The following is a 26,663-nucleotide window of genomic DNA, read 5'->3' on the forward strand; positions in this document are numbered from 1 at the left end:
GACGCTCATCCCTTCTTCTTTCGCTTGGAATCTCCTCGCTTCTTCTTTCGCTTCTACGCTCGTGCTTTCAGCAAGTTCGTACCAGTCGTCAGGAGCTCCAACCTCCGCGCCTAGCCGCAAGGAACCTAAACGTCATAATCAGCAGAGATATCTACAGGCTTGGTCATCGCTTTGACTTCTTCCGAATGCTTTCGTGCTATTTTACAACTGTTGGGTTTTATATTAGCTCAATGGTAACGTATATAGGGCAGTAGCATGCATTATATTTGTTACTGTACAGTTGGCCGTCATGCATATTTTATCATGTTCTTGTCTTAATGTTGTGCAGATGGGCTAAGGGCTAAGCAGACAAGGCACGGGTCCTATCCGCGGATTCGCAATAGTTGTAGTTCCTCGAAAGGACATCGTTCGCTTGCGGCTAAAGTGGAGATACGGCAGTAGTTCCTATCCGGTTTTCAATGGCTAAGGGTCGGTCCATAGAACCCTCGGTTTCGGCTTTCCTACTAGGCTTTTCCACGACTTGGATCGTATAATGATGATCGGAACTGAAAAAGAATAAGATAGGCGAGGAATTTCCTTCAATCGGTTAGAAAAGCTAGAATAGAAGTAGTCCAAGCATCCTGGTTGTCAATCCATAGAATGAAACTGCAAACACAAGAAGGAAACTGTCCATGGTCCTTAGTTCAATTGAATAGGTCAATTCAGGAAAGGGTATCTCAACTCCGATATTCTTCCCTCCCTGAGAGGAAACAATATCTGTCTCTAGAACGATAGAGTTCCGCTCTCCTTATATTGGAGAGACTTGTTTGGGGTCGGCGTTGGTTTTTCCAACGAAAGCCTGATTTTGAGAACGTGAACATGAGCGAGTGATTCTCCGAGCCGGTCTTCATTTCCAACGCCTCGGGAAACAGGTCGAGATAGATGACAGCACCTTTTTATCCTCTTCCTTACCGGGACGGCGCACTTCTCTTCTTCTTCTGGCCTTCACCTCCTGCCCGGCCCGGAAATAGAACCCCTTTCTGATCCATTCATTTCTGCAAGCAGGCGGGATCCAGAGCTAAGCCCCCTCCTATTCGAAGCCGGGTTCGAACCTACAATATCACCGTTATGAGCGGTACGTTTCAACCAATTAAACTATAAGCCCAATCGGATCTCTACATGACGGGAAGAGCGGACAGAAAGAGGAGACCTTTGCTCTATCTCCTTCTTCCTCTTTGTCAACTCACTTTCCTGGCTTCATTTCCCATTGTCATTTCTTTTTCCAAAAACTCATTTGCTAAGTAGAATAGTTAAAATTCATGCTCTGCTAGAGCAAACACACTTCTCGGGATTGATGACAAAAGGATTCAGGACTTGGAAGCTCATACCTAAGCAGGGTAGTTATTGATTGTGCGTTGCCGTTTCACTAATACTTGCCCGACCAGCCGGGCATCCCAGGAGACGATGGCTTTAACCAACTTAGAACACTACAGTTTCGGGTATTAGGATGGCGAAGGTGACTAACGAATCAATAACACTTCCAAGTTGGGTGTGGACTAAGAGGCGGCTGGTCAATGAAGTCCACATTCCAGAACCGAGGTTGCCGATCCGAGTAATTGATAGAGATGCTGCCTCTCGATTGATTGGATAAATCAAATCGAGGGGGTTACCGTTGTGACCACGAAAGTGAAAAATCTTCGTCCTACCAAAACCGGATCTTGAAAAGTGTTCAGTGCCCAACAAGCAACGGGTTGAGCTTCGATAAACAGGAAACTTAAGATTAAGATGCTCCGGAATGGAAATGAGGGAATGTCCACAATACCCGGATTTAGTCAGATCCAATTCGAGGGATCTAAAATAGAAAAAGGTAGTTACTCGTCTATCTCAACGTAAATGAACGAAGTCACTTAATGCTTCCTACTACTACTGCTCCTTCTTACTTATTTTCGTTTTTTCAGGATCTAAAGAAGAAGAGGTTTTCTTAGCGGGCGTAAATCCGGTAGCTTCTACTTCTGTTCTGTTGTCTACACTACAGGATGTTCAGCCAAAACAGCAGGCTGGAGTACCAATTCTTCTTTCGGACAAGGGGTGCTTTCAGACGTCCACGTTGGAACAGGGTGGTTCTGATTTTGTGCATGGCTGAGATCATGGTGTACGTCGTGGAAAAATTCCAATGGAGTCCAGCATCATATTCACATCAGCATATCGGTCCGGTAAGGGTAACAACGCTTGGTATCATGGGTACGACGATGTGCGTGTTTGTACTTATGAAGATTGTATGCCCACCGATTCTTAACCTATTCTGCGACCCACAAGTACAACTCAGAGCTATATCATTGTGGAGTCCCTTGGTTGTGATCCTATTGTCGGCCCCATCTCTGTTCCTGGAAAAATCTGCTCCTGTAGCAAAGGAAATATTCACATTTCTCCTTACGGCAGTGATCGTAGTCACAATCAGCAAGTTGCAGTTTCAATGGATAACCTCACTAGTGAATGGCCCTGTCGTCCGCAAGATGCTCTTCTTGCGTCCGGTCATTCTGTTCTTATGCATGGGTGCTGCGATAGTCATCTTTGGGTACCGGTCGTGGCATGGTTTAGGATTCATTGTATTCTTCCTGATATTTGCTTTGGTACTAGAGTCATTTGGCAACTTGCAGATACCAGCAGCGGTCGCACGTGTTGTAATCGCAATGGTACAGCCAACAACTCTTATCTGTGTCGACAATGTACAAACTTTTGCCAAAGCAGTGGTAAAAATCTTGTTCTACACTCAGGCAGGTGAATATGAGCCCCTAGACATTCCTACGAGTTGCAGCTGGGCCGGAGAGCGTAACTATTCTGACGGGACTACAGAAGATACAAAGAAAAATGTCATGTTCTCTCTAAACATCTTCTATGTAATAGTGCTTATCCAAGGGGCACTCTACATTGTGGCATGCGTCCTCGAGATCTTCTCCTTCATCCTCAGAATAATCCTGGTCCATCAAAGCAGGTTCAGGCGGCCGTGGGGAATGAAATGCATCAACCAGTACTACTCATACATATTTGAACAATGCATTTCGGGCGGTGTGCTTTCTAAAATGAACATGGAGCTGACCAGCTTTGCCATGGATTTAACAGACTCAGACTCACCCAGCAACCAGCTCGATGGGGTCCGGATGTTACACAGCTTTCTGAAAAGGAAGAACACTAAGGCGCTTCTGCTCTTCAGACTCAGCACCTCCACAAAAACATTGGAAAGATCGATCAGCATGTTGGGCTGGACTGCTCCAGAGGATGCGGAAATCAGATTGTTGGCTGTGAAAGTCGTAGTTGAGCTTGCAAGGAGCCTCCAGGTTATCGCGATCCCTGGGTCAATGCAGAACATATCTTCACTTCTGGACACTGATAACCAATTGAGACAGCGAAGTCCACTACTTTACACGTATGATAGCCAGGAGGAAAGACAAGGTACAATTGCGGATACAGGCAATGGCCAAGAGCATCTTGACCAAGATCATCTTCTTCACAACAACCAAGAAAATTCTTGGATTCTTGGGTGCTAGGAATTGATTTCAAAGTGCTGGTCGATTCCGAAGGAGGAGACATTCATAGAACAAGATCGCCTTCCTTTACTGGGAATGTCAATCCTTGCTAGGCTTGCAAATTGTGATCCTAACAACTGTGTGGAAATTGACAGAGCAAGAGACCTCATCCCGAAGATTATAGGGTACACTGATGGGACACAGCCAAAAATACTGAAAGGTTCATCACTGAAATTGCTCGGAAGGCTCTCAAACACTGGTGGGGAAATCGGTATAATACTGCGGCAGAAGATGTCAGGCCATCCATTCCTGTTGAGAAACCTAGAAGAAGTATTGGACGACGGACGACGACATTGAAGGCTGGCAAGAACATAAGAAGCTGGCAGCAGAGATCCTCAGAAACCTTGCCATTAACGAAAACACAAGACAGGAGATAGGTTCAATCCAAGCGATCATTAGCAGTTTGATCCAAGCATTTCTTGCCCAACATCCACCATCAAACACATATTCTGATCGATCTCTAAAAATAACAGCTGGTCAAGCATTAGCCATGCTGGCGATGGAAAGTGTCAATAACTGCTCAACAATGTTAAAAGAAGCAGGGAATGCATTCATTAGAGAGCTCACTGCCATGATCCAAGATGACAAATACAAATATGTGTCTGCAAGTCTTCTTCAAAATCTATGCTTGCATGCTCAATCCAAGTTCAGCAGCTCAGACTTGACAGAACTATCTGGTTCCTTACGACAGGTAAGACCTGCTAATTCAAGCAACAAGCTGAAAGTTATAGAGGTGTTTGCACTTTGCAGTGAAATCTATTGTACTTGCAAATCTTTCGTTTTCCTTAACTAGCTATGGAATAACCTTATTTTTCTAGGCTAGATAACGTTTTACCATGTTTTTCAATAATCATAACTTAAATGAGTTTGCTGTTTCAATTGCAGGTTTTGCATGGAATAACTGACACAACAGTTGCAACAAAACTAGAAGTCCTTATTGGCCTAAGTTCACAAATATGCCATGTCATTCCTGAAGACTTTGCCATAGAACTAGAGCATGATCAGATTAAGGAAACATTTGTGAAGAAACTGGTTGAGGCACTGAATTCAAATACAAAACCTACTGCCCAGTGCCCTAGGATCAGGAGGGTGATAGTTGAGCAAGTTATATATATGATGGAGAGCAATTCTAGCTATGCAACCTGTTTCGATGAATGCCAGATGATGCAAGCACTCTCAATGGTTGAAGCAACACCTTCGAAGGTTGAAAACTACAGGCTCTTCATGGGGAATGAAGGACTAATGGAATACAGCATACCACTCTCTAATCTTGTGGCAAGAGCAAAAGAAGAAATAATGCATCATGTGAAATGATTGGTTAAGAAGGATCTTCAGTAGTCACAAACTCACGATTAGCAGTTTATGTAGATGGTACCATTTTGTACTGCTATCCATGTAGGAGATGTGCTAAATTAAGAGTTGGTATCTAAATTAAGAGGGGGGAAATGGTATTAGCATTGTACACAAGACGACCACGACATATGTGCAACTACGAGATTTTGCCTTGCAGCGAGAATAACTGCAGGCATTGTAATGAATTTATCTACTTTGGTACCATTAACATTTAGTATTGTAATGTTCAAAGAATCAACGGCAGTGGATATTTCAGGCGATTACTGTTCTACCTGTCAAGGGCATCGCAGATTCGCAGTTGTAGCATGAATTGGTATGAATTGAAACAATACCCAACACCACAGGGTTACCCACTTGGGCACTAAGCACTTAACCAGTTCCAATCCCAAGACCAAGCAAGGGAGGAAAAAAATAATTATACTCCAGAAACTAACCTGTAAACCCTAAATCTGAGCACCAAACGCACGGGCACCGGCGGGACAAGGAATGCGGAAAGAGAGATGAAGAGATGGGAGTCGAGAAGGTAATTGCACCTGGAAGGGAGGCGGGTTGGAGCTCTCCACACCGAGCTTCCTCTGCTGATCCGCTCGCCGCCGGCGCGGCCATTTCGCGCGCCGCCGCTCGCCCCGCTCCGGCGACGCCATCGCTAACCCCGCACCGCACGAGGCGGTCTCTGTCCCCGCGAGGCCCATTAGCCACACATCCGTCCGGGATCTCGCGAAGGCCTACACGGCCCACGTAACGTAAGGCCCATGTCGCGCTCCTCGTCTTGCCGTCGCGTCGCGGGCAAAACAAACTCCAATCCGTCCGTCCATCCAGAGGCGTTCGGCTTTAGCACGAAGTCTTCCGACCCTGGCGACACGGCGATGACCAAACAAACGGTCACTGGAACTATCGAGCGGGAAAAGGTCAGCGACTCCATTGTAACGACGTATTCCCTTCCGTGTCCAACTAAAAAAACATAAATCACGCATGAAGTATTAATCATATTTTATAATCTAATAACAATAAAAAATAGTAGTCATAAAAAAATTTCAAATAAGACGGACGATCAAAATTAGACATATAATCTCATGGCTGCATTTATTTGGGGACGGAGGTAGTTTTCACAAACGGAAAATAATTTATAAATATATGTTCTTAGTAATCTAAAGTAAAGGCTAAAAAACAAACTACCCCAAAATTAGGTTCAAATTTAAGTTTTAAAATTTAAATTTTAGCTCATAAGCATGTAAGTATAAGTCAAAAGATGATGCTGCAGGTTGAAAGTGGGAGTGCGAAACCAAACACGTCTGCATGCACTGGAAGTCTGGAACAAGAGGAGGAAAAGTCAGAAGAAGCGGGAGCTGATGGCCGGCGGGGAGCATCGACTGCAGATAACGGCCAAGTCCGACGGGCAAGGCAAGGCAGCCGCAGCCGCGCCGGAGAAGTGGCTGAATCGGTTCGTTCGCTCGGTGGCGCTAATCGAGCGGGTGGGCAACGCGCTCGGCACGCTGGCCTTCACCTGGGCCACCGTCGTCCTCCTCGGCGGATACCTGACGGCGCTCTGGTCGCAGCACAATTTTTGGTATGCCACAGCCATATTCTTCCTAGAAGCCGCCAGGTAATTTAGTACATATATCCTCTTCCCTTTTTCTTTACTTTAAAAGCGTAGTGGCGGATTAATGGGGTGAGGAATTAAGTGATGCCATCGAATTTTTCTTTTTGCGCTGGGATGACTAGTCCGAATATTACTAAGATAGAGGAAAAAGAGTTACAATAAACCTTTTCATCGACAGCTAGTTGACGAGGAAAAATATGCACCAAAAGCACATATCCTGAAACCACACGCCATTGTAGCTTCCCACGTAAAAAACAGACTCCCCAACAAACCATCCCACCCAAAACAAACAAAAATACAGTGTTTTGTAGAAAAGAGAGGACAAACTCCCTCCCATCTATATTACAGAAACGGATGAACTGTTCCAAACATAGATTACAGGAATTGGGCATTTCTATTATAATAAAAACAGACAAACGGTTCCAAAAATAGATTACAGGAACTGGGACAACACAATATATCAGGCCTACCTAATTCAATGGTGTCATCCACCATCTAAGGCAACATAACGAAGTCCCAAAATTAAAACCTCTAAACATAAACCAGCAGCTACCAATAGTTCTGAAGCAAACACAACAAAAGATGAGCTAGAATGAGTTCAGCATATGAGCTAAGAGCATCCTAAGAACACAAAGCAGAAGCTTCCTTCCCCTTCAACATTTTATCAGACGGCGCCACTGCTTAGTTTCTCCAGCCCAGTCTTCTGCTACTGCCTCTCTATCCAAATTGTGAACTGTACATCTCCTCGGCCACCCGCCTTAGAAGTTATACCCCCAAAACATTCTTTCTTGGTTTTCGACCAACTTCTGCAGAATCACCCATGATGCAATCAAAGCACAAACAGAGTGAATTAGTTCAACAGGGTCTCATAGTAGTTCACTTTTAAAACAGGCCTTGTTCATTGTTTTCCAGATTGCCCAAATAACAGCTGTTATCCCTACCATCATTATTTTTTTTCATGTTTTTATCAAAGTTAACATATCCTCTTTCGTATTAATAAGTTGTCTATCGATGGGAATCTAAAAAAGCATCCCAATCGATTTCGCTTTTGCATTCTCAACATATTCGCTCTAAGAGCAAAATTATGTTAGTGATAAAAAATAACGATTGATGACCGGCTTGTTGATTGTACGGTGTTTTGCGGTTTTGCCTCTTTACTTACCCATCCTATGTACACTTCAGGATGTTCAGTGGCAGCAACAACAGGCACGATTACCAATTGTTCTTCCGAACCAGAGGTGCTTTCAGACCTCTTGGCTGGAATGGTCTGATGGCCATCGTCTGCATTTTAGATGTTTGGGTGTTGTTGGCTCTCCAGAAGAAAATAGTTATGGCAGCTGTAGTGGTTTACGCTATGATAATTCTGCTTGCACTTGGCCAGAATATATCTCCTGAGTTTCAACCACTATGCAATCCATTCCGCCGTGCCATATCTCTATGGAGCCCCTTAGCTGCAATACTGTTGCTAACTCCAACCGTGCAGCATCACTCAAGGGAACTTGTTTGGAATACCACAGGAAGCAGATCAATACCCAAAATAACGGCTGAAATTAACTTCATCCCAAGTAGGTTCACAGTTGCCAAATGGACAGCGTTTTTCATATTGCTCATAGTTGTGCTCATGGTAACAATCAGCAGGTTGCGGTTCCCAATAGTCATCAAACTAGTAGATAGTGCTCTGTGCAGAAAACTATTAGTTTGGGGTCGAACTATCCAGAACATGTGCATGCTTGCTGCGCTAGTGATGTTGGTACTGACTAGTGATGGGTCCTTTCGGTTTGTAACAATCTTGTCACTAGTCAGCATTACATTGATGGTGTCATCTGGCAACTTCCAGATACTAGCAGCAGCCATGCGTGCTGAAATCGCAAGCTTCGCACTGCACCGCCTTATCATGCCACATAACGGCTACAGAGAACATGGAGAGGATCCAGACATCAAGACTAACCTGGTACCATCTCTCATTATCTTCTATGGGATGGTGATGGCCCAAGGAATACTCTACATTGTGGCATGCTTCCTCGATATCTTTTCATTCATCCCCCGGAGATTCCTCATCCGGCGTGCTGGATTGAGAAGTCAGCTGGGAGTGGAATATGTCAATCTATATTATGCATATGCCTTCGAGAAATGCATGGGAGGGGCTGTGTTTGTTCCAAAGAAAATCAGCCTGAGCAACTTTGCCATAAATTCCCTGAACTCAGATTCTCCCAAGAATCATTTCTATGGGATTCAACTGATGCATAGCCTTCTGGAGAATGAAATGACAAGGGTTCGGATCCTTGACAAACTCATCACTTCTACAAAGACCATCGATAGAATAATCAGTATGTTGGGCTGGACTAGTCCAAATAATACGACGGTCAGATTATATGCAGCTAAGGTGACTGCTGAGCTTGCAAAGGACCTCCAAGTCATCACTGTTCCTACGGCACTGCAGCTTGTATCTGCACTTCTGGACACCAATGCCAAACTTAAAAAGGGAAATCCACTTCTGCAGGTAGATGATGAACAAGAGGAGAGGCAAGACCCCATTCTCAACACAGCAAATAGCCAAGAGGAAAGACCGGATGCAATTAGGAATCCAGATGATGACCCAAAGCAAAGACAAGAGCCAGTTGAAGGCACTGATAACCTGCCGGAGACACAAACTTGTTCAGCCCACATCCATGAACATAACTGCATACTCAGACGAAGATGGCAGCAGATTTCAGAGTACTGGAAAGTTCCCAAAGAGCATTCATTGACATACTATGATCATCTTCCTGCACTTGGCATGTTGATTATTGACAAGCTTGCTAGCTGTGGTCAAAATAACTGTGTGGAAATCGATAGAGTAGCTGACCTTATTCCGAAGATCATAGGATTTACAAGCTTCAGAAGTGACATGATGAACAGCGAGGCACAACAAATGGTCCTGGTAAAGTCATCGCTGAAGGTGTTGCAGAGGCTCACAAGCATTGGAGGAGAGATCGGCATAACACTGCGGTACAAGATATTGAAACATCCCTTCATGTTAAGAAACCTAGCCGAGATCTTGGGAGACAACAATGACAATCAAGAACTAAGGAAGCTCGTGGCAGGAATCCTCAGAAACCTTGCCATTGATGGTGACACAAGCAGAAGATTGGGCACATGCAGGTGCTCATAACCAGGCTGACGAAGGCATTCCTCAATTTAGATAGAACCTCAAGCACAAATGTTGATTGCTTGCTAACAAAGGTAGCCGGGCAAGCACTGGCAATGCTGGCAATAGATAATGTGCACAACTGCTTGGTTATGTTGAAAGAACCAGAGTTTATCAATAAACTCAAACATATGATCCTGATCCATGATGAAAAGTATCTATATGTGGCGGCAACCCTATTGTGTCGTATGTGCCAGCACGCCCTAGCCAAGCTCACAGAATCAGACCTGAAGGAACTATCTGAGACCTTACATGAGGTGAGCCCTGCTACTTCATGCTACATATGCAATCAATATTTGTGGTGGATAATGGTCTTTGTTGTTCTCATATATTCTTTATGTTAGCGGATGAAATTTCTCCTGCACTTTATTAAATGGGGGCATTTATATAGTTGTGAACTGAAGTATTATGATTTACTATGTTAGTATGTTTTACTTGATCATGTTTTTACTGCTCATGCTACATTATGATGTTGTTTCCACTACAGGTCTTGGAGAGAATAATGAATGCAGAAGGGGCAGAACTAGAGATCCTCATTGGCCTAAGTTCACAGATATGCAAAGTCATTCCTGAAGAATTTTCCCAAGAACTAGATGACGAACAGATTAAGCAAAGATTCATAAAGAGGCTAGTTGACGTACTGAATGCAAATATGAACCCAGGTGCTCACTGTCCTGGGATTAGGAGGGTGATACTTGAGCAATCTATATACATGATGGAGGGCAATTCTCACTATACCAGTTGTTTCAATGAATTCCGGATGATAGAAGCACTGTGGATGGTAGAAGAGATGCCCTCAGGGGTTGAGAACTACAGGATTTTCTTGGGTGATGCAGGTTTTATGGAATACAGCACACCTCTCTTTGCTTTTGTGGACAGAGCAAAAGAACTGATGGGCCGTCAGTACCTGCAAGGAGACAGTAGAGTTAACTGAAAAAAAAATTGTAAAGGGTGATTTCGCATTTACAATTATAGTGAGTTGCTGAGTTATAGAATATGAAATAATTTTGCACAATATTACAAGGCATGCACTTGCTGATATGTCCACAGTCTCTTAGCACATTCGAAAGATTATAAAGAGCTTGGTCACGGTACTGACTTAATGGGTAGAAACAGCCAAAAAGTAGGTGGAATTGTTGTTGTAAAAACCATAACTTAAATTACTTGCTATTTCAATTACAGGTTTTGAAAAGAATAACTGATACGATGGTTGCAACAAAACTAGAAGCCCTTATTGGCCTTAGTTCACAAATATCTAATGTGAAGTCGTGAACAAGACCATGGTCAGACTAATGAAAGATTTATGGAGGAACTTGTTGGAATAATTGAGTACAGCATACCACTCTAATCTTGTGGCCAGAGCAAAAGAAGAAATAATGCATCAAGTGCCATGATTGGTTAAAGAAGCATCAGCATTCAGTAGTTTTGTAGTTACCATTAGCAGTTTATGTAGATGGCGCTATTCTGTTTCCCAATCCATCCAGAAGATTGCTAAAGTAAGTCTTGATATCTATATAACTATATTGCAAGTGGTGGTAAGGGGAAAAGGAATGATATCAACATTGTACACTAGTCAACCATATGCATATTTATAACCTGAGATAAATAGCAGGGGATGTATGTACGACCTCCTTAGTGATCCTATGAACAAGACTTGCCTTGGTGAGATAATGGATGTGTATACAGCTGACTTCTTCTTATGTTCAAAAATCAACAGCAGCAGATGCTTCAGGTGATTTCTACTCAAGCTACCTGCCTCAAAGGTCCTAGCGCGAATTGGTACAGTAAAGTCGCCGACATCGCAACCGGTACTAATCCAAAGAACCCAGCAGGAAAATTGAAGTCGAATAGAAACACTAAGTAGGAAACCCTAAATCTGGGCAAAAAAGAAATGCAAGCCTCTACGGTCGACGGCTGCCGGAGACCGGCACTCCGATGACCCCAAGGGTGGGCACGGCAGGCGGAAAAAGGAATGCAGGAGAGTTGGGGCCTGTTCACTTTGATGTCATTTTCAACCTTACCAAATTTTGGTAAAATTGCCAAAAAAGTGGCTAAATTTAGTTTGCTGCCAAATTTTGGTAACTATATAAGAAATCCTACCAACATTTTAACAAGTTACCAAAATTTTGGCAACAAAATTTGGTAAGGTTTTTTTTGGCATCAAAGTGAACAGGCCCTTGGTAATGGCACCTACCGCCCCGGGGGTCGACTTCTCTACACCGAGGCAGAGCTGCTCTCCTACTCATCGCCCTGCCGGCTGCCGCCGAAGCGGGTTGCGGGCCCCTTCGTGTGGCCGCCGCCGCCTCCATTGGGGGCGGGGCGCTATGAGCCCACCACAACCTTGGTCGCCTCTTTCGCACACGCCCACATGAGCCGCCACCCGTGCTGCTCCAAACGACAGCCCATACGCCACGTAACCGTGACGATCTAGGCCCCCGAAGGCCCAATTCGGCGAGCACGCGTCATGCTGCCCAGGCTTGCGCCGGAAGGAAAAAGTCCATTTAACTCTCTCAGATCTCAAATACTATGAAATATACGTTTAATCCTTCAACAGTAAAACCGGATATAACCGTTCCCCCAACTATCAAAACGATGCAAAAAAAAAAAGCTCCCTTAGCTATTTTAAGAGATTTTTTTTTTGCTGACGCAGCGTCTACGTGGTAGCCTAGTCATAAAAAAAAAAGCAGGACCCACATATCATCTCCCTCTCTCTACTCCCTGCTCTCTCTCCCCCGTTGTCTTCTCGGCACAACACAACAGCTGTTGGCAACAGCAGGCGACAGTGGCAAAGGAGCTCGGGGAGCACGCGCAGCAGCGGTGGTGTTCCCTAAGCCTTACGCGCAACATCCGACTTTATCCCCGACACCAAAAAGTTGCGGCAGCTCGTTGACGGTGTCTCCAACATCATCCTCCTCACCAAAAAGGGGTGGAAGCCGCACTGCTTCCTGTTAACGTCAAAATTTGATAAGATTATTTAGTTGATTTGGTTAAGGAAAGAACACAATTAGCCGATGGAAAGCTTATTCAGAAGAGACCGAATTTAAAAAAGAATCATGAAGACCATGGCATGGCGGTTTCATTAATCTATTAATTAGGCAGAATTTAGTAATTTCCTTTTATCTTTATAAGGTTTTGTTTAGTGTCCGGTCATGAATTATGTTTTTTCTTTTAATCTTTAGAAAAATTTGTGTCGTGTCCGAATAGGACTCATATCGGTCTATGTGTATAAATATGTACCGCCAGAGTTTTTGCAATCTATCTCTTGATCAATACAACTACTCTCGGCGTATCGCCACCCTCTTTTTCGAGGTTTATTATCATCGGCGGAACTTAGCACTTGATGCGAGGGTTGCATCGGCTTCGATCTCCGATGAAGGGTTAAATCCTAAGTTCCGCCGGTCCTAGCAATTATATTGGCTACATTGGTATTGTTCAAGGCTATATCGCTTCGATCACCTGGATTGCTCTAGTTCGGTCATTATATTTTGCATACCTAATATTTCAATTATATCTTTAATTACATTGTGTTTAGAGACGCATCAGTTTAGTTGGAACTGTCTCGGTTAGGTCTATCTCGGTTAGGTCTGATCTTCTGGCTTAATCGATATATCTCTACAATTACAATGTTGTTTTAGTATTAACAACAGAAGTTGTTATCAAATTCGAATAAGGAGGAAGAAGATCGAAGCGGATTTGGTGTTGTCACGCTCGGAATTTCTATCCAAAATTCCAAACGCTTACATGTGTGTGAACCCTCGTCCAGGAATCAGCCGAGGCACACAATAACAAATTGATAATAGAGTACAATTATTACTCTAATTAATAAGCAAACAAAATGTCATTACAGAGGTAGATAGTTCCTCTCAATCAATAAAGATCTAAGCAGCGGAAAAATAAGATAAACGGCGCAGACGACTCCACTCCACAGGCAGCTTGACCAGGGCTACGCCTAATCATCCACTCCATCAGCATCACTGTAGAACTCCTCCTCTGATGAATGATTGCAAGGTGAGTATATGACATACTCAGCAAGCCACGCAGCAAATATGCAAGTGCACAGGATAATAAAGGACGGCATAGTAGGGTTTCATTTGCATAAACAACATTTAATAAACATTTCAGAATTTAATAAAACAGTTAAATAATAATTAAACAATATTAATCCAACGCTATACAACATACCCTGTTGCATAGGCCCAACCATTCTGAACAACCATCTCGGCTGCACAGTTCTATCTCCAAACCAGGAATTAACCATTCCAAACCAGGAGCTAATCAAGTTATTACCAGTTATAGCATCTTTTATTATGATGAGAAGTGTGAGACTAATCACGAAAGACATTGTTAGACCCGCCCATAACCGCGGGCACGGCTATTCGAATAGTTTTACTCTGGCCAGAGGTGTACCACTGTACCCACAAGACACAACCCCACAACATGTCACCATGTGCCTCAATACCACCACGGTACCTCGGAAATGAGCTGTGACAGTACCCCTCGCACAACACAATCCACCACAACGCACCGTTCCTGGATCATAATCACCCCCTTATAAACAAGGCATGGACTCCCCAGCGACCCCCGTGGGCTTATCTCCGCCACTTCTCAGTCTGGTGCCCCGCAATAAACCATGTTATACAAAAGGTAAAGCCGTTGCCCACGCTGGCTTGTGGTTGGCACGGTTAATGTTTCACAACCGAAACTCGTGAACCTCCTTAATTGTCATGAGCACGACCATCAAAACCATGTGCTCACAACCCACCATTATCAAGTTTTAGTTGGCAATTCAATTTATTAACCAATCACGATTGACCATCGTGATCTATCATTAAGCCATCATTAAATAATAGTGAATTATAAGTTATCCCAATAGTGTGCTAAAGTTTCTAAGCATGGCTAAGCAATCATATCTAATATCTAGTTGAACCAATATATAAAGCTTAACTAGTCAAGTTACAATAACCCAAGGTATCAAGGAATAAAGTAATCAAGAACAAAAGGGCCATAACAAATAATAGGTTAATTCCACCCAATGACATTCGAAAATAAATGCAATAGTTGAATAGAAACAATAGCTTTAAACAGGATCAACATGCTCAAAGGATTGTTTGGGATCTGTGTGACTTGCCTTGCTGGCCTTGGAACTCTTCAAATTCTTCTCCTATAAACTCAGACTCTCCGGGAACGTCGGAATCTAAAGAGAAAAGAGCAAAAATACCAAAACAGCACATAAACAGGCATGAACAGTACATGTGGATATTTTTAACATGTAGATCCCAATTTTAGAAAAATTTAGAGACTTGAACCAACTAAATCCGAGCTAAGATGAATTAGTTATGAATTTTTAAAGATTAAATCGGATTAAAACACTTATATGGATTTTAATTGAATTATGACGCAATAATGAATTATTTTTGAAAAGGAAAAGAGGATTTATTGCGTCATCGGCTAGGGTTCGCGGTGGACCGGGTGCACGGCGACGGTTCACGGAAACGAACGGCCGAGATCGATCCAACCAAAACGAACGGCCGAGATTGATCGGGTCTACCGCGGCTCACGGGAAACGACAACGATGACGTCAGCGGTGACGTCACCACCGGCGGCGGCTCGGCCTCGCATGCTCGCCGGCGAACGACTATGCGGCGGCGCAAACGGAGGGCACTAGCGCGTAGCGGGCGACGCGGCAAACTCGCCGGTGACCAAAGCGACGGCGGACGATGACCGGACGACGACGGCGTCGAGGAAGAAGCGGCGGCGACCTTCGGCTTGACGTCGGCGACGATGCTCCGGCGGTTGACAGCGACGGCGAAGGGGCGGACGGGGACGGCGACGCGACGGCGACCACGATGGCGACCTCCCCGAGCGACGGCGGCGCACGGCTGGAGCGGCGGCGACGACGGCGGCGCGAGGTCTCACGGGGCTAGGGCGCTACGGACGACGAGAGGTGAAGGCGAGGGTGGCGGCGGGTAGCGGAGACACCAGGGGTCCTTTTATAGGGGTTGGAAGGCGGCGGCGAAGGCCCACGGCGACCGGCGACGTGATGGAAGGTTAGGGTTCGGGGAAAGAAACGAATCCGATTCGAGCTCGAATCCGACTGTTTCCAAACCGAATTAGAGATCGATTCCAAAAGGAAAAAGGTAGAGGAGATCCCGGAGATCCTTTCCCCTCAATTGATTTCACCGGAGAAGGAAAGGCGCGAGTGAATTTGGAAGGAGACGGCGGCGCGGCTCGGCTAGGGTTTCGGCCGGACGACGGCGCGACGAAGACGACGGATCCGACAGGTGGGCCCCACCTGTCAGCGAGCGGGAGCGCGCGCGCGAGCGGCGGCTCGGCTGCGGGCCGACTTGGGCTGGGGAGAGAGAGAGAAGGTTTTGGGCTGACTTTCGGCCCAAAGCCAAAAGAGACTTTTAAAAACCTTTTTCCATTTAAATTATTCATGAAATGCAATTCCATTTATTAAAAATACTTTCTTAGCTCAAATAAATCTCAGAAAAATCTAGGAATTATAGAATTAAGCAAAGTATTTAATGAAATTTTATCTGGCCCCATTTTATATTTGAATTTATTAATTAAAACTAGATCTTATTTTCTAGGCTTTTAAAATAAATTCTAATAATTCCAATTTAGACAACAATTTATATATTTGGGATTTTTAGGGTGTGACAGGTGTTGACTCTGGTTGAACTCAGAGTCGGACTGTGCATCGGCTGAGAACCGTATCGGCTGGAATTAGAAATTAAAGATTGATCAAGTAAAGGAGACTGATGGCCGGTACGGCCGATACGACATAATTTGGGCTCGGCGTGGGCCTAGATTGGATTAATCGTCATTGCCGTATAGAGATAGAGCTCATTTAAGGCAATTGTATCTGTTAATTAGGTTAAGGTATGTCGATTATGATAGTTTTGGTAAGAGACCACCGTATATGGTCTTGTTTATATCTTAACTTTAGAAAGGTTTGAGTCGTGTCCATAATGGACTTAGTTTGTACTCGGGGTATAAATATAAACCCCATAGCTCTGTAATAAGGGATGATCTCCACATACAATTTTGGTGCATCGCCACCCTTTTACTTTTCTACTTTTTCAACGAGTTCTCTCCACAGAGGTAACCCGTCTCGATGGCTCGTTCTATCGAGGCTATTATGCCATTTTAGATATTTAGTCCTTGTTTCATGGCCATTGCTATCATATGTCTTTGTTAATCTATCCTTAGCATATCGATTTAGTTCTATCGGTTGCTTCTCGCTTTAGGGTTTATGCCGGTATCGGCTAAATCGTCTTGCTAGGCTAGATTGGTTTAGGCATCTACCACCCAAAAAAGTTAGTCAATGGCTTGATTGTCTAGATATTGTATTTCTTTTCATATTTAGTACTGCATCAGTACATTCGACCTACTAAGTCGTGCTTATAACCATAATATCTTGCCTGTTTTTGACTAATAATAGGGGTAGTATCGGAGTTTCAGCCGATCTTATCTAATATGCATGTTTCTTCACATGTTTCATGTGTATTTGCCATTTATATAGATAGATCACCTAATAGTAATATATCAAGTCTAAGTCATATCGACCGGGCTATCAATATTGATTATTGATCTCTATCTGATATATTATTATAGATTGATTTGCTTATATAGATTTGTACTAGAGTATTAGCTACTACATTATCTTCTTACTCTAAATACTGTTTTATCAAATCTTTCTATAGCATTGTCTTAAATTACCTTAAAAATCTTGCTAAGACAGTAGTACGGCCGATAGGGCATATTTAGGGTTCTTATTCATTGATCTATCTACTACATAGCCAATTTAGTCTAACTCTATTAGCTGAGACTACCAACGATACGCTATCGTCCTTTTGGTCGATCGGCTATCGGCTGATTAATCCTATCTGCTGTTTTCTTTCTGGTTGCAGGATCAAACCAGTTGGCACGCCCTTAGCACTCGAGGCAAGCCTTGGTCTTGCACTGGAGTTGAGCAAATCTTCTAAGCCGCCGTGTTTTCACAGTATCATCTAGATAGATTTGTTATATCCATCACACTAGCAGATTTATCGACTCATTGAGTATTAGATTATTATATACAATATCCCACGGTGAGCAAGGGGTTGAAATAGAAGAAGATGAAGTGGAAGACGGGAACATTCCGGACTGGGCTCAGTATGCTGGATTTGAAGGAAATTAAATGGGCGAGGTGGACAGGGATGCTGACGATAACGACGCTGTGAATGATCTTGGTCAGATGTTGCAGGATGCCAAGGAGGACTGTGAAAGTGAAAAGGAGGCCCATAAATTGGAGCGTATGTTAGAGGACCATAGAACGTCGTTGTACCCAGGTTGCGAGTAGGGGCACAAAAAGCTGGATATCACTCTGGAGTTCTTGCAATAGAAGGCAAAAAATGGTGTTAGTGACAAGGCATTTGGCGATTTATTGAAACTCGTCAAGAACATTCTTCCGGAGGGAAACAAATTACCCGAGACAACGTGCGAGGCTAAGAATATAGTCTGCCCTCTAGGACTGGAAGTTCAGAAGATTCACGCATGTCCGAATAATTGTATCCTATATCGCGGTGAGGAGTATGGGAACCTAGAAGCATACCCTGTTTGTAAAGCACTACGATACAAGATTAGACGAGATGATCCAGGTGAAGTTGATGGGCAGCCAACGAAGAAGAGAATTCCTGCTAAGGTGATGTGGTATTTCCCTATAATACCACGGTTAAGGCGTTTGTTGAGGAACAAGGGGAATGCTAGAATGATGCGTTGGCACGCTGAAGAACGTCAACAGGACGGGATGCTGAGACACCCCGCCGATGTTTCGCAGTGGCGAAACATCGACAGAACATTTAAAAACTTTGGAAATGACACATGAAACATTCGGTTTGGTTTAAGTACGGATGGCATGAATCCTTTTGGAGAGATGAGCAGCGGCCATAGCATTTGGCCCGTTACGATGTATATCTACAACCTCCCCCTTGGCTATGCATGAAGAGGAAGTACATAATGATACCGATTATTATTCAAGGCCCCAAGCAACCTGGTAACGACATCGATATGTACCTAAGACCACTGGTCGAAGATCTGAAACTGTTGTGGAAGAAAGAATGTGTCCTCGTGTGGGACGAGGACAAACATGAGGAGTTTAACCTACGAGCTCTGCTGTTCATAACCATCAACGATTGGCCTATACTTAACAACTTATCCGGGCAGTCTAACAAGGGGTACAAGGCTTGCATTCACTGTATGGATGAAACTGAAAGTACGTATCTTAAGCATTATAGGAAGGTTGTGTACATGGGTCATCGTCGATTCCTTGCTGCAAACCATCCTGTACGGAAGAAAGGCAAGCACTTTGAACATAAGGCAGACCACCGTACGAAGCCTAAATATCGCAGCGGGAAAACAGTGTTTGCTATGTTGAAAGATCTTAAAGTAGTGTTTGGAAAGGGACCTGGCAGCCAGCCTATAGAGAGCGAAGATGGTCACGCGGCGATGTGGAAAAAGAACTCTATTTTTTGGGAGTTACCCTATTGGGAATTCTTGGACGTCCGCCACGCAATCGACGTGATGCACCTCACTAAGAACCTTTGCGTAAACCTGCTTGGCTTCCTAGGTGTATATGGAAAGTCGAAAGATACACTTGAAGCACGTAATGATCTGAAGCATATGGAACAACGCGGCGACCTTCACCCGGAACCAAAGGAGAAAGGAAGCCATTACTTGAGTCCAGCCAGCTACACTCTTAACAAGGCAGAGAAGGAAAGTATGTTTGAATGCTTGGAGAGCATCAAGGTACTGTCTGGATACTCCACGAACATAAAGCGAATAATAAGCACGAAGGAGAAGAAGTTCACAAACCTAAAGTCTCATGACTATCACGTGTTGATGACACAATTGCTACCAGTTATAATTTGGGGTATCCTTCAAGACAATGTCCGGGCAACAATAACAAAGCTATGTGCTTTCATGAATGCAATTTCGCAGAAGGTCATCGATCCGGATAGATTAGAAGCCCTTCAAAATGATGTGGTGCAATGTCTTGTCAGCTTTGAGTTGATATTTCCACCTTCATTTTTCAATATAATGACGCATCTGCTTTGTCACCTTGTCAAAGAGATCGGTATTCTCGGGCCTATGTACCTACACAACATGTTTCCTTTCGAGGGGTACATGGGCGTTCTGAAGAAGTATGTTCATAACCGTGCTCGTCTAGAGGCAAGCATCGCCAAGGGGTATGGAACAGAGGAGGTCATTGAATTCTGCGTAGAATTTATCGAAGACCTTCGCCCAATTGGGGTGCCTGAATCACGCCACGAAGGGAGACTACGGGGAAAGGGGACTCTCGAAAGGAAAGCAATAATGCCGGTGTTAACAACCAAATTTGGTAATCTAAGTATCAGAGATGAAGATCAAATCGAAGCGGAGTCCAAGACAAAAATCGTTTCGGAAACAGAGCAAGAATCGGCTAAAGTCTGAATCGGCTGCGACCAGAATCGGCAGAGTTCGAGTCAGACAAGGTTAGCCGATTGAGCCGATTCCGACAATACGACTCGATACATGACATCTGGTTAGGTTGAAGTGCTTCATATGGATTGCCATGCACGGATTTGAGTCCTGGAAAGGCAATTGTATCTATTAATTAGGATATTTTATGTAATTTCCTTAGAGATAAGTTTGGGCAAAAGTCTGCCGCAAAGACTTATGGTATCTTAGAGTTTGTTAAAGATAAGAGTCGTGCCCGACAAGGACATATTCTGTATTTCGGGTATAAATATGACCCGGACCCATGTAATCAAACAGACGTTCAATACAATCTCGGCGCATCGCCACCCTTTAACTTTCGTTTCATCTCGACGAGTTCTTGCTTTCGGGTTGAGCTGCATCGGTTTCGATCTTCAACTAGAGGTAAGCTTGTCATGGCGGCTTGTGTTCTCGGGATTAGTGCTTCCATCTTTATGATACTCTAATCTTGTTTATGTAAGTTGTCGAGTTATCATATATTCTATATAATCTCTGGCAATATTGTTATTTAACCTTCAACCGGCTAACATCTATCATTAGGAGGCAGCCGACTAGGTTAAACATCAATGTTGACTTAGATTATATAGGGTATCTACCACTCTATGAAACATCCAACGGCTTGATTGTCTAGATATTGTCTTTCTTTTCATACTTATGGCTGCTTCAGTTAAGTGTGATCTCATTAGTCGTGATTAGAACTCCAATATCTAGCCTGCTTATTGGTTGCCGATTAGGGTAGTATCGTGGTTTCAGCTGATCTTACCTGATTTAACTACTTTATATCCTATATGCTTGATTGATATGTTAAATCTGTCCTTTATGTTAAGATCTTGTTGCATTTAAGTATATTAAGCTTCCTATTTGATATATTTTGCTCGCTTTAATATCTTAATATAGAGTGGTATCGGAGTATTAGCCGATACATGCTAGATCTATCTAATCGGCTATGCTATGAACGTTTATAATCTTCTTGTTAATATATATTTCGGTCTAAGTGATTTATACTGTATCGGCATGGCGACCGATCTATCCCAATCACTTGATTCAAATATATATCGATAGAAGTATTATATTTCGTTAATATCTACAGCCGATCGAGTAGATTTAGTTCTTTCTTGCTTATTTATTACTGCCGATCGATGCAAAGATGACATCGGCTCAAAGATAAATGATACATCATCGGCGACTGGCCGATCGGCTATCATTTATGGATTTAACTGTTATTTTCCTATCTTTGTTTCTTGTTGATTGCAGGATCAAATCAACTGGCACGCTCACGAACTTAAAGGCAATATTTTTGGACCTGCACTGGAGTTAAGCAGATCTCCCAGACCTCGTGTTTTTCACATCAACACACTTTTGGCACGCCCGGTGGGACCTGATTAGAAGTCAGAGATTTGCAACTACGATTTCTCATGGCCGAGAAACCACCACAGTCACCATCATCGGCAACAAAGCCGGTGGTCCCTCCTCAGACCAAGATTCCAAAGCCTCCGGGAACAAATGAGTCCGAGGTTCACGAAGCAAACATCGTCCCAGTCACTATAGACAAGCTGTCACCAGAGCAGAAGAAGGAGTTTGAATTAATGATGAAGCATACGCAACAACAATTCATGAATTCATTTACAGAGACTCGGCAAGGGAGTGTCGTTCAAAAGTACAAGTTGAAGCTAATTGCCGATGTACCAGGAACAGGTTCTTCTCAAGATGGTGAGATGCAAAAAGCTCAAGTCAGTACAGATGATTCAGGTGGTAAAGGCACTGCCGATGGCTCGGGCAATAAAGGTGATGGACCTCAGGATGGTTTGGTTGAGGGTCTTGGTGAAGATAATGACAAAGAGCAATTGCAGTTCAATAACTTCCAAGATCGGATTGATTATGCTGTGCAGCATGCTTTGATTAACCAATCAGGAGTCCTTGTCAATACTTTGTCGAATATGATCAAGACAATGGTCGATGGCACAATAGCTGAGCACCAAGCAATGGGACCAGTTTATCTTCCAGGAGGCGTTGTCCCAAATTACAGAAGCTTAGTAACTGGTAACCAACAGCCCACTGCCAATGCGCCACCTGTTCAGCCGGCGACACCAGTTTCAACTTCAGCACCAGCTGCACCTTCGTCGGCACAAAGGCAGATGATAAATCCTCGATTGCTGACCAGAGAACAGCCACAACATGTTGGGCAAAATATCAATCGGCTGACTCAGGAATAGTTGCTGCGATGTTCCTACCAAATCCACGAACGGCCGATCCAGTACAATCGGCGCCGATTCAGCAAACACCACTGAGACAGCAGACGGTTCAGCCGATTCAACAGCAAAACTTGCAACATACATTGGCTAGGTTGGGAACACCTGATAATCGGCAGAGGCAGCACATTGTGAATCAAGTTATCCCTGAGCACTCGGTCCACAATGTCCAACCAGATCAGTCAGTTGTACCCCAAGTTATTCCTGAGCATTTGATGCATAATTGTGGGCCCCGGCTTTACACACCGGAAACCCCATGTATCTTACAATACCATTCCCTGGATCAGTAGATGGCACACACATGTCACAGTTGTATACCACAAGCTGACATCGTTATATAGGTTGAACTATACATTAATAATACAAGGGTAGCCCAAATGGGTCCCAAATAGACCGAGCATGGTTATGTACATTACAAAATATTAGAAGAAGTAGATGAGATAGCGGAAGCGATGTAGCGGCGGTCTAACGTACTCCACAGGCATCGACTGGTGTACCTAGGTCCCGACTCCACAGTCTTCGACATATCTTCATCAGCATAGTTCCCGAATGGTCGACTCTAACTCCTCTCTAAAAGATTTAGTTAAGCAGGGGCGAGTACCAACCATACTCAGCAAGCCACCACTACAGAATGTATTTAGTGCACACAGGGGTTCAAGAATGGCTTGGTTTATTTCCATAAAGCTATATTTCACAAATCAGTTCACAAACCTATGACTTAGCAGTTTTAACTAAAAAACAATGTTAAGTTGAAGTTGTCATTAATCCGCGAGGGTTCATCCACCTTCCCCAAGCCTCGCTTGGTCCGATTTACCCTCACATCCAGTTTTCCACATTTCCAACATCATCATGACCTTCCCGCCCATCGGGCAAGGTCACACCACTTTCCTAATCTAAGCAAGATTAAAATCTATGAGGCTAATCAAGTGTAGTACAAGTCCCGGTGCTCAATAACCGCGAGCACGGCTATTCGAATAGATTTGATTTACTCACACTGCAGTGGATGTACGCTTTTAATCCCGCACTCCGCGGCTTGCCCAACACATGAGCCTAGTCCCAACACATGAGACTTGCCACGGCCCGGTTTTTCAGTTACCCTCGTGTTTCGGCACCCGCTCCTAGGACTATGGATCCCCATTGCACTTCCGGCACAACACACCACCTCGAGCCGGCAGTGAGGAGAGTCCTGGCGCTCCCGGGATCACAATGGGTTATATTACATATAGGTTAGGTGTGTTTTAAGTTTTGCGGGCCTTAACCAAACGATCGATCCACTCGATCCTTTACCTCCAACGTCACCACTTCAGAACCACCATGACAAGGGTGCGGCCCCACGAGAATTTCCTTAGTCCACCGGGTCTATACCCACTCGAGAAGTGCGGTCGTACTCTAGTCGTTTCCTGCATAGCTTCTTGACTCGATCCTTAACTGACCAGGGTCGGCGACTAGCCGTTTCCAGAACCACCCATATTCTATCCATGCCGCCCCAGTCGAAAACATTTTGTTTAATTAGATTTTGGTTTTCGCAAAGGTTTTTGATGCGGATGGTGCTCATGTCTCCACCCGCCTTCTGGCAATCACTCTCGACGATTGACTGCCACCAACACATCCATATCCAACTATTATGGAGTGTACAATCGTCTATAATTAAACAATACTAAGCAATGTCAATAATTGACCACGCATAAATAATAGACTCAGGCAACAAGGATGGTTCACATACAAATTTAGGTACGCAATTTATAATTAGCATGCAACTTTATTTATAAACAAAACATTTATAAACTGGGTTCAATATGCTCAAGGAAGGGAGCGCAGTGACTTGCCTTGCTTTTAGAAACCGGTATCTTCAAGAAATCCACGTTTGACGAATAACCGGAATATTCGATACGCAGTTAGTACGAGAAAACCAAATAACATTCTTCAATAAAAGTACCAAACAATTCAAACCGGTAATGCCATTGGATAGATCTCGATTTTAGAAGAATTCCGAAAGTTGAACGGAATCAATCGGAGTCACGGTTGGAAAGATATGAATCCCCAAATTTTATAGGATTTATAGATCAAGGGGAGAAGGATACCCAAAATAGGATTCCTTTTATTTTGAAGGAAATATCCCCATGGGTACCCTCTGGACTGGAGGAGGTACAATGGACTTATCCTTGGGTGAGCTTGGGCTTCATCCCAAGGATACAGGAGGTCGGATAGGGAAGTATAGCAAACTTCCAGAGAGAAGCTTGGGTTACATAGGGAAGCAACATGAACTTTTGGTGGATACAGAAGCTGAAAGGTGGGCTCTGTCCGGGGGTGTAAGAGGGAGGTGAAATAGACTCACGTGAGGAGTCAACACTGTGGGCTCCACTGGTGGGTCCCACGGTCCTTTTTCTCCTTTCTTTTCTCTCTTTCTCTCTCTTAACTACTCTCGGCTTCTCCTCCTCGCGGCTCTCTCTCTCGATTCTTCCTCCTCTTCTCTCTGCTCTCTCACGCACGCCCCAGAGACGAAAGGCGCCGGCGATGGTGGGCTGCCGCAGGGCGCGCGCCGGGGAGGAGACCGGGGAGCTGGCGGCTTAGGCCGGGCGGCGCGGCAGGAGGCAGCACCCCTGCCGGACCAGCGCATCCAAGCGCGCAGCTGGGGTGACGGCGCGGCACGGCGGCCAGGCGGGTGCGCGGCCGGGAGGTGATGCAGAGAGGTGGCGTTGGCGGAGGAGGGAGATGAGGGAGCTGCACCAGGTAGGAGGTGGTCGGGCGCCGGTGGCGAAGGGAGGAAACCGGCGGCGACGGCGGCCGATGCGACGGCGGCGCCGATGGGCGTGAGGAGGCCGCGGCTGGGGGCGCTCGTCCCGGTGCAGTGACGCGGCCACGCAAAAGGGCCGGAGGTGGCGCCTGTGCGGGCCGATCTGGTCGCGCGCGGGCGGCGTTCCACCCGGAGCGGCGGCGACCCGGATCAAGGCGATGAGGGTGGCGGAGGTCGCAGTGGTTCCTCGGCTGGGCAGAGACAGAGGCGGCCGTGTAAGCTGCTCGCGCGGCCGGTGTGGCCGTGGAGGCAGCACTCGCTCGGGGTCGGCCTGGCCGTGCGCGGCGGCAGCGGAGACGGTGCGGGGAGGTGAAGGCGACGAGCGGCTTGGAAGGATGAAGCAGAGGTGGCCGTGACAAAGTTGACGGCGCGCAGGGTCCGGGCCGCACGGCTTGGAGCGCACTCAAGGTGCTCGTCCGTGCGCCTCGGGCCGGCGCGAGCAGGATGATGGTGGCGGGGATCGAAGGGCGAGGATGGAGGAGGAATGGTTGGGCATGGCAACTCTGGTAGCCATAGTTTTTGCTTGATTGTGGATGGCTTCGAGGATAAGGAATAGAGCGAGGCTTCGAGGATAAGGAACGGCACAGTGGCGATGCGGCGGCGTGGACGCAGCTCACGCGGGCGGCGTGGACGCTCGTCTGTGAGCAGTGAAGAACAGGGACGAGCGGTGTGGACTGGGAGTAAGGCGCACGCACAGGCGACGGCCTGGGTGGCGGCGAAGTGACCATCGGTCACTAGGCTGCCCCGGAGCACGTGTCGGCGGCGGATGGGATGGACGGCGATGAGGTGGGCCAGGATGTCGACATCGCCACAGGGGGGGAGGCTTACAAGGTAAGCTTCACTGCGAACTTGCTCTCCCATTCGGTGTGAACTCAGTTCTTTCTTTCGGTGTGAGCCATCCTCACTGCTTCTTCGGTGTTTGGGGAGGGATTTGGTGGACTGGGTGCTTGCAGGAATGGAGGAACGAGCGACCTTGCTCGGTGTACAGATATGGTGGCGCCAAGGATGGACGCGGTGCGCGGCGTGCATCGCTGCGGCGCACGGAGGCGCGACTCGGTGCACGGCGCGGCTGGCACGGTGCAACGGCGTGGTTGCCGACTGATGCAAGGCGGCGCGGCTCAGCACAGTGCTCACCCGGCTCAACATTTTGTCGAACACGTGGTGGGCATGTGAACCTGGCTGGGAGGAGGAAGGAGGAAGGGCAGCTGGGCCAGCTGAGGTAAGGAAGGGGGTGGAAACAGACTTGGGCTGGAATGAGGGAAAGGGAGGCAGGATGGACTTAGGCTGTGATGAGCTGTTGGGTTGGCAGAGCGAGAGAGAGGTGGCCCAAGTGTAAAAGGATACTTTGTATAACTGTAGCAAGGAATTTGTACATCCCCATTGTAATTGGAATTTT

General features: G+C 45.4%; 2 pseudogenes; both read left to right on the forward strand.

Moving 5' to 3' along the window:
- Window positions 1-2,015: 2,015 nt before the first annotated feature.
- On the forward strand, window positions 2,016-5,375 carry LOC127780016 (uncharacterized; annotated as a pseudogene).
- A 2,309-nt stretch (window positions 5,376-7,684) lies between these two features.
- LOC127779870 (uncharacterized) lies at window positions 7,685-11,349 on the forward strand (annotated as a pseudogene).
- Window positions 11,350-26,663: the final 15,314 nt, after the last annotated feature.

The sequence above is a fragment of the Oryza glaberrima genome, chromosome 7 (genome assembly GCF_000147395.1).
Source record: "Oryza glaberrima chromosome 7, OglaRS2, whole genome shotgun sequence".
Classification (NCBI taxonomy): Eukaryota; Viridiplantae; Streptophyta; class Magnoliopsida; order Poales; family Poaceae; genus Oryza; species Oryza glaberrima.